This window comes from Erinaceus europaeus, chromosome 19 (assembly GCF_950295315.1).
Source record: "Erinaceus europaeus chromosome 19, mEriEur2.1, whole genome shotgun sequence".
Taxonomy (NCBI): domain Eukaryota; kingdom Metazoa; phylum Chordata; class Mammalia; order Eulipotyphla; family Erinaceidae; genus Erinaceus; species Erinaceus europaeus.
The window spans coordinates 2,718,462-2,728,593 of NC_080180.1; positions in this window are offsets into that span (position 1 = coordinate 2,718,462).

Here is a 10,132-nt window from a genome sequence, read left to right on the forward strand (position 1 = left end):
CCCTGGTTGTCTCATCGTTGTAGTTACTCTTGTTGTCGTCATTGTTGGCTAGGACAGAGAGAAATGGAGAGAGGAGGGGAAGACAGAGAGGAGGAGAGAAAGACAGACACCTGCAGACTTGCTTCACTGCCTGTGAAGTGACTTCCCTGCAGGTGGGGAGCCGGGGGCTCGAACTGGGATCCTTAAACCGGTCTGCAGGTGCTTAACCGCTGCGCTACCGCCCGACTCCCAAATAAATTATTTTTTTGAAACTCTGGGGAGGAGTCAAGAAGTGGAGATTTTCTTCAGTTTGGAATATACTGAATAAAAGGTCACAGCACAGAGCAGCATGGCGAGGAGTCTTGTGCAGGGGAGATGGCTTCCATGGAGAGCTTCTTCCATGGTGAGCAGGGATTCTCTGGACCTTCCTCTCCCCCATGAGGAGTTCTGATCCCCACTGGTCCTGGCGTTTCCATCCTCCCCGGCAACTCATCTCCACAGCACCCTGCGAAGGTCTTTATTGACAGCACGGCTCAGCACATGCTGTCCCACAAGCAAGCCTGACAGGGCTCTGATCCTGTCATGTATCCTGGATGGAAGCATCCACAAAGCCTCTGCTATTCTCACAGTGCTAGAGGAGGGGGCTCCTTGAGCTGGGGGTCAGGTGAAGCCGCTGTGTCTCTGTGAGCCCCTCCCTTCAGTCGAGGGCATGAGGCCTTTCTGACTCTGCTCTGTTCTCCAGCGTGCAGTCTGTGCTGTTGTTTATGGATGGCCTCCAAGCCGGCTCTCAGGGCAGCTGAGAGGTTTCCGAGGGGGTTGCTATTCAACCGCGGGGGGTGGCATCCCTCTCCTGACTGACTGCCACTGTGTGGGTGGCTGGTTTCCCACTTTCTTGGCTCTCCTGCTCATGATCTCTTTAGCATAAATAATGAACTGAAGCGGATCTACCCAGTATTAGCCTACCAACCACGTGAGAAAAGCTGTGGTTTAGTCAACATTATTGGAAAAATAGAGCAAAGCACTAAAGAAAGTGCTTTTCTAAAATAATAGAGATTTAAAGCAGGTGTTTCTTCTGACCCTACATTTTGTGCTATGAACTCTAACAGACATAGATCAATGTTTATCAATAGAGTCATTTCTATGGCAACAGACCTTGTGGGCTTTTTAAAAATTTTTTCTTTATTGGGGGATTAATGTTTTACATTCGACAGTTAATACAATAGTTTCTACATGCATAAAATTTCTCAATTTTCCACATAACAATACAACCCTCATTAGGTCCTCTGTCATCCTTTCTGGACCTGTACACACACACACACACACACACACACCAGAGTCTTTAACTTTGGTGCAATAACCAACTCCAGTTCAGGTTCTATGTCGGGCTAGCTTCGCGGGTGAGAGAGAAACGACCAGGGACTCGTGGCTGAGTGGTACGCAGTTCAGTCTTTATTCATGTGGAGCGCAGCGTAATCTAAGCCATCTCTAATCACAATCCTGTCCTTATATATCCTGAGGCGGAAGAGTCAGGTCTGTCCAAAGAGGATGTACGTAGGCTAGGGGGTGGGGAGAAGGAGAAAGCGTGTAAAACAGTGGGGATTAAACCAATGCCCTGGAGGCAGGGCGGTGCTCAGTTAACAGTGGTTATGTAAATAGAATACAGTGTTAAGCAGGGGGGATTAAACCGATGAAACAGAAGGGGTCTTAGCAGCAGAATTCAGAAGCAGACCAACAGTTCTACTTGTGTTTTCTCTTCTGATCTTGTTTTTCAACTTCTGCCTGAGAGTGAGATCATCCCATATTCATCCTGTTTCTGACTTATTTCACTCAACATGATTTCTTCAAGCTCCATCCAGGATGGGCTGAAAACAGTCCCACTTCACTCCTGTGAGAATGTCCCACATCAGAAAAGGTAGCAGCAACAAATGCTGGAGAGGGTGTGGGGTCAAAGGAACCCTCCTGCACTGCTGGTGGGAATGTCAATGGGTCCAACCTCTGTGGAGAACTCTCAGAAGGCTAGAAAGGGACCTACCCTATGATCCTGCAATTCCTCTCCTGGGGATAGATCCTAAGGAACACAACACATCCATCCAAAAAGATCTGTGTACACATATGTTCTTAGCAGCACAATTTGTAATAGCCAGAACCTGGAAGCAACCCAGGTGTCCAACAACAGATGAGTGGCTGAGCAAGTTGTGGTCTATATACACAATGGAAGACCTTATGGTTTTTAAAAAAACAAATAGAGCCTTGGAGATAGCAGTGGCTGTGCACTAGTCTCTCTTGCCTGATGCTCCAAAGTCCCAGGTTCAATCCCCCATACCACCATAAGCCAAAGCGCTATGGTCCTCTGAGTTTTCTTCCCTTCCCCTCACTTCTCCTCCTTTCTATCCTTTCATCCTTCCTTCTTCCCTTCCTTCTCTTCAACCAGAGCACTGTTCAGTGCTGCGTTATAGTAGTACTGGGGATCTGTGTGTCTGTCTTCTACCAGAATGAATAATAAATCTTTGAAAAGACGAACGTGAAGATCAGGATGGATGTGCTCTCCTTCATAATGCCCAGGTCCCTTCAGTGTCATGTGCTCAGCACAGGTGTGCCTATGTATGTGCGTCATTCTTAATGCCCAGGGAATTTCACACTTATGGTCTCAGAACACTTAGATATGCGGGCTTCCATAGTTTAAAATTACATTAAAAATCTATCAAAATCTTGCTTCGATGTTTGATCTAGATGTGATCTTTGAGAATAGCAAAAGCCCAGGGGCTATTTTCATTCTGCATTATTCTCTAGAGAAACTCACGGTGTATTGCTCCAAAGCAAAGGACTCTGGGGAAGGACTGGGGTGGGGAGGAAGACGATTTTGTGAGCCTGGTGCCCAATGAAATTGTGCACATATGCCAATGACTGCACTGTAAAGAATTAACCCCCAATTTAAAAATAATCAAAGAAACTCAAGATCAAATGCTCTAATACAATGTACATAGCTATTATATCACATTAATCTATTACTAACTTACATATATATTTTTTCTCAGCACTGAGGCCTCCTATAGAGTCCCACAGCTCCTGTGCAGGCATTTCCATTCTTCTGATTTCAGAGAGAGAGACAGATACCACAGCACCACTCCATGGAGTTTGTGTGTGTCCAAGTCTTCCTGTGTGAAGACAGGGTGTGAACCCAGCAACTGACAAGGGGCAAAATGCAGGCTGTACCCGATTAACTGTCTCCCAGCCCCTTAACATTTTTTATTACACTAAAACAATAAATGATTCTAAACAGAAAAAATGTATTAGAATGTCTGATAAAATCAGAGACTGGGATATATATTTTTTTTCCAGAAGGAAAGAGAGCTGTAATTTAAAAATTCATCCAAAGGGACTCATATGTAGAAAGGGATTGTGAGATGTGAATGTTTGGATAGAAACTTCTAAGTAATAGAGTTTTAACTGTGCACTGTTAGCAACAAACGCACACACACGCCAACCAGTTACCTGTTCTGATGACTTACTGCCAGAGCAGATGTAAGAAAACACTTGGCAAAGCTCTTTTGTGTATGAACAGAACTTATTCCAAGAATTTAAGACCAGGATGCAGGTTTCCAAGCTAAAAAGAGTGGAGTTTTCTTCCCCAGTTATGTTTAAAAGGATCCATTTGTCGATATTGGGGCAGCTGGAATGTTCCTACTCATGGCCACAGAATGTGAGCTCAGATATACAGGGATGCAGAGGTCACATCGGCGCCTAAGCTGAATATGGGCCCCAGACAACATCAAATCGATGGGGTTTACAGTCAACAATATTTATACACCTTTCCCATATTTGGGAGCTACTCTCTTCCCAGCTCCAACTTTCTGGTCCTTTTTCCAGCCATGACATCATCTCCCCAGACAATAACTTGGATCCACCTGCATGTCAGATTTCAGGCTCAGGGGAATAATAATAATAATAATAATAATAATAATAATAATAATAATAATAATAACTAGTATAGCCACAGGCCCTTTGGAATATAACTAAAATATGCCTACTAGCTATTTACAAAATGGAGGGCCCCTCCCAACTCTTCATCTGCACTATTTCAGCCTTTAGGTCCATGATTAGTCAACAATCTGTTTGGCTTTGTATGTTAACTCTCTTTTCAGCCACCAGGTTCCAGATGCCATCAGGATGCCAACCAGACTCCCCTGGACAGACAACCCTACTCCCATACTCCCAGAGGGTTAAAGACTGGGAAAGCTATCAGGGGAGAGGATGAGATACAGAGTTCTCTGGTGTTGGGAACTGTGTGGAGTTGTACCCCTCTTATCCTATGGTTTTGTCAGTGTTTCCTTTTTATAAATAAAAAGAAAATGAAAAGAAAAAAAATAATAAAAAGGAAAGAAAGGGAGAAGGGAAAAATAAGTACAATAAAAGGAGCCGTTCCTGAGTAGAAGTTATTAGTCTGCACGACTTTCCAGGTTGCCTTTCATTTGGCCACCATACAAGATTTTCTAAGGCTCTGAGATGAACAGTGACATTCTGCAAGCCCTCTTGGCTCTGGCCTTTTAATTCCATTTCCTTTGGCAAGGCAGAATCCAATCTAGGGAGAAAATGATGTCTCCAGGGCTTTAGTACTGCAAGATGTTCCTCTGTTTCTTTGTTGTCTGTTGCAAAGCAGATAGCAGCATCTTAGAGAGAGTCGTGGACCAGACGCATCTTGCCTGCTGTCTTTGGGTCTCCCTTCATCACTGCCCACACCTCCAGCCGCGCTTCGTTAGACCTTAACGTCGTTAGGGATACGTAACCTTTTAAGTTTACTGTGGTGGACAGCCATGTAACCCGGCTCACAGGCTCCTCAACCCAGATGTGGTCTCCCTAGGTTCACTGACACAAGGCAATGCTTACATACTAACTCTCTTCAACAGGGGAGAGAGTTAGAGGATAATGATCTACGTGGCTGTGTGTTTGGGTGGGTGGATGGGAGGTTGACTGAAGTCTCAGTGACCACAGAGGCTCTGGTCCAAACTAGGATGCTTTGGGAAGTAAGACAGAGGATGGAGATGTCACTAGAATGACCTGGGACCACAGAGCTACAGGCAGGGGCTGGCCACATCACCCTGAGCGTGTCTGATCTTGTCTCACCTCAGAAGCCAAGCGGGGCCTGACCTGGGGGGCATGTGGAAGGGAGATGGGCACCGCCCAGGACAAACCAGCTGCCCTCCCCTGATCCCATGTCCTGACACAATCACAAACTGGGAATGCTGCTGGTGGGGACCCGGCCTCAGGGATGTTTATCACGCCTCCTTCCATGCTGAAAGGGGGACTGTGCAGTAGGACAGAACAAACACACTCCACACTCCCTAACCCCTCCTCTCTCAACAACATTCATAGTCCTCCTTAACTTTTCATTTGAAACACATATCCCGTTTCTACATTCTAAAGCATTCTGTTTTATTTTTTGTTTTAATCATTTATTTATTTATTTATTCATGAGAAAGATAGGTGGAGAGAGAGAAAGAACCAGACATCACTCTGGTACATGTGCTGCTGGGGACTGAACTCGGGACCTCATGCTTGAGAAACCAATGCTATATCCACTGTGCCACCTCCCGGACCACACAAAAGCATCTGATTTTATTTTAAAAGCTTTGATTTGCGTGGGTCAAATTCCAGCGTCTTGCAAAAACAAACCTCCTCAAGCATGGTGTCAGAACATGGCTTCAGTGGCTTCTTCTGTCTGTGGACTCTGGAGGTTGACTGGACATGGCCAAGCTGTGCTCACTCCCCTGACTTCCTTCAAGCTGCAGCCAGGGGGGGATGCAGTGCAAGGTTCCCCTCCTCACACGGCGGGTGGTCACTGCTGACCTGGAAAGGGACTCAGCACATGGCCTGAGGCTTCTCAGAGTATCAAGTCTGCCTCCTAAGACAATAGCAGCTATCCCAAGAAAAAGAACAAGGAGGACCTGAACTGGAGTTGATGTATTGCACCAAAGTAAAAGACTCTGGAGTGGGTGGTGGGGAGAATACAGGTCCAAAAAGGATGACAGAGGACCTAATGGGGGTTGTATTGTTATACGGAAAACTGGAAAATGTTATGCAGGTACAAACTATTGTATTTACTGTCGAATGTAAAACATTAATTCCTCAATAAAGAAATTAAAAAAAAAAAAAAAGAACAAGGAGGAAACTGCTTTTCCTCTGCACAGAGCACCATGCTCCACAACCCCAGATGCTCGACCTGCCCCATCTTGAGGGGAAAGGAGCTGGGCACAGCCTATGGATGGGCAGCAGCAGAGCTCTGCTGGGGGAGAGTGTGTGAGCCGGGAGATAGTCTCACGGCCGGTTCTGGAAAGTCCGCTCTGTGCAGATGCTACTCAAGAGACTTAAGAATAAACATGGTGACTTGAAAAGGCAGCCCTTTCTAAAACAGACAGAAAAAAAAGGGGGTGGTGTGTGGACGCTTAATCAAATTCAGAGTTTGTAACCTTCTCATTCTTCCTAATTGAATTACGTGACACACACAAGCATCCAGTTCTCTAAAACACATTAGCTCAGCTGATTATCCAAAAAGCACAGTGCTGGTTACCTCCTGACAATCCCCACTAGTTTTCTATCCTGGAAAGCCCAAGCCCAAGCAGTGTGTCTCTCTTCTCCTCTCAAAGTCTTCCATTTTTGACACTGGCTAAGTTTGCCTATACATCTCAAAAAAAAAAAAAAAAAAATGACAAGTCAGGATTTGGGCCAGAATATTCAAATCAGGAATATTTTGTAACAACTGACCTAATGGTGCAAGTTAGTGTTACGTTTGTTGGGTAGCCCAGATGATGAGAACCTTTTATTGCCCTGTAAGACACTAATCTACAGGCATATTGGACTCGACCTGCTTTTTACTATAGCCTACTCTAACTTTTATCTTCACACTTAAGGACTTAGATTCCATTAGTTAATGAGAAAATTCATTCCAGTTTTCCTGTGTGTCCAAAGCACTAGATCTAATGACACATTTGGAAGGAGGACTGAACAAGATACCGTGAGAGATCTAAGAAACTAACGTTACTCTGCCTTAGAGAAGTTGTGCTTGAAAGAGAGACACACACACAGAGAGAGATATTGCTGGAGTGTATGAGTCACCTCACTTAGGAATGATCACAGAAATCTCACAATGGTGCATTAAAGTTAGTACATATTTTATGGCCTGAGGGCAAACTCTGATTCGGAAAACTAATTGCAGGTTATGCAGGAACTTGTATAACTTAACTTAAAGGTTCCAAGGGGGCCAGTGGTGGTGCATCTGGTTAAATGCGCACGTTACAGAGCACAAGGACTGAGTTCAATCAACAGGCATCACCTGCAGGAGGAAGGCTTCACTGGTGCTGCAGCAGGGCTGCAGATGTCTCTCTTTCTCCCTCCCTCTCTATCTCCCCCTCCGCTCTCAGTTTTTCTCTGTCTATATCAAGTAAATAAATAAATGGTTCCAAATAGTGCCTTTAAATTTGTTAGCATTGATCCACTTCTCAGTAATTGGTGCTATTTTAGCTGTACTTGAAGTCATCAGATTTTAATTGTTTGAAGAACAGAACTGGGATCCTCCGCCCCCCCCCCCCCACACACACACCCAGGCACCTGCTGCAAGCCTCTACTTGTCAGCTTAAACATTAATTTCCAAACAGGGCCATGACAGGTGGCCAGGAGGAAAGCAGCTGATGGGAGCCGTAGTGGCAGGACTACATTTGGTGGGCATCTCATTGAAAAAGCCGTCTGAGGTTAGAAAAGGCTCTGGAGCAGAGAATGTGGGTTGGAAATTTTGTCCCTCTTGGCGCAAGAAGCTGAGCGAGAAAACACGGCCAAGAAGCGTCTGGTCTGCAGACCCACAGTTATTCTGCCTCAGTGTTTCAGCAGTTATTTGAAACATTTTTTTTTTTTTCCTCCTCCAGGGTTATTGCTGGGCTCGGTGCCTGCACCATGAATCCACCGCTCTTGGAGGCCATTTTTCCCCCCTTTTGTTGCCCTTGTTGTAGCTTCGTTGTGGTTATTATTATTGCCCTTGTTGACGCAATTCGTTGTTGGATAGGACAGAGAGAAATGGAGAGAGGAGGGGAAGACAGAGAAGGGGAGAGAAAGATAGACACCTGCAGACCTGCTTCACCGCCTGTGAAGCGACTCCCCTGCAGGTGGGGAGCCGGGGGCTCGAACCGGGATCCTTACGCCGGTTCCTGCACTTTGCGCCACATGCGCTTAACCCACTGCACCACCGCCCGACCCCCTATTTGAAACATTTTGTCTCAAAGTCAACGGTTATACTTCCTGGACTTTGTCTGATTCAATTTGGATCATTAACGGGTGTTAAGGATCTTCTGATGCGCCGTTCTCATTAACTCTCTACTTGGAAAGAAGCTATTTGGAAATTAAGTCATAATACATATTTTCCTAATTATTTCATAACACTGGGAAGACTGCCATGTGGATTATATATATGTGCTCCAAAGTCTTTCCAGATCACCAGCATCAACCTTCCACCCACTCTACCAACCTTGTAAGACCAGGGTTTACCCTTGGTTCAAACCTTGTAAACAGGTATCACTTCCCCCCATCTTTCGAGGATAAAAATGAGACAGTGTGTTTCTTTCTTTTTTTTTTTTTAATATTTACTTGTTTTTACTAGAGGACTGTGTAGAAACTTTCTGGCAGAACCTTTCATTTTCCTTTGAGAAGTCCCCCATCTGCCACTCTCTGTCCCAAGCTGACCCAAAGGCAGGGAATAAGCAAAGACTGACAGGGGCTACATAGAAAGAACTCAGGTGGCAGCAGCCACTGGGCATCTGGCAAGGTCTAAGAAGCCAGCACTGCAGAGACGCAACTGTGTAACAGAGACCAAGTGCAGGTTCTGAGGAGCTGCCGGAGCACAGACTGAACTGCACCGAAAAAACTGCACCGAAACCCTTTTAAGATTCTTTGTTTCTTTTCTTAGTATTTGCCTCTAAGGTTACCACTGTGGCTCAATGCTTGCAGTGCGAATCCACTACTCCTGGTGGCCATTTTTCCATTGTTGTTGTTGGATAGAACAGAGAGAAATTGAGAGAGGAGGGGAAGATAGAGGGAGAGAAAGACAGACACCTGTAGACCTGCTTCACTGCTTGTGAAGTGACACACACACACACACACACACACACACACACACACACACCCCGCAGGTGGGGAGCCGGGGGCTCAAACCAGGATCTTTAGGCAGGGCTCTGTGCTTTGTATGTACTTCGTGTGCTTAACCCAGTGCTCCACTGCCTGGCCCTCTTAATGATTTATTCTTATATAACTCATATTAGAGTTTCACACAGAGAGAGACACACACACAGAGGCTGTCCACAGTACCCCTCCAGTGCATGTGATCGTGAACAGGAAGCCTCGTGTGTGGGCGTGACAGGCCCTCACACTACCCGCTGAGCTATCTTCTGGATGCTAAATTTCTTTTTCGACATCCTTATGCAGTTAGGATTTCATTTTTCTTTTTTTATTATTATTATTTCTTTATTGGGGAATTAATGTTTTACATTCAACAGTAAATACAATAGTTTATACATGCATAACATTCCCCAGTTTCCCATATAACAATACAACCCCCACTAGGTCCTCTGTCATCCTTCATGAACCTGTATTCTCCCCACCCACCCACCCCAGAGTCTTTTACTTGGGTGCAATATGCCAATCCCATTTCACGTTCTACTTGTGTTTTCTTTTCTGATCTTGTTTTCAACTTCTGCCTGAGAGTGAGATCATCCCATATTCATCCTTCTGTTTCTGACTTATTTCACTTAACATGAATTTTTCAAGGTCCATCCAAGATCGGCTGAAAACGGTGAAGTCACCATTTTTTACAGCTGAGTAGTATTCCATTGTGTATATAGACCACAACTTGCTCAGCCACTCATCTGTTGTTGGACACCTGGGTTGCTTCCAGGTTTTGGCTATTACAAATTGTGCTGCCAAGAACATATGTGTACACAGATCTTTTTGGATGGATGTGTTGGGTTCCTTAGGATATATCCCCAGGAGAGGAATTGCAGGGTCACAGGGTAGGTCCATTTCTAGCCTTCTGAGAGTTCTCCAGACTGTTCTCCACAGAGGTTGGACCAATTGACATTCCCACCATCAGTGCAGGAGGGTTCCTTTGACCCCACAC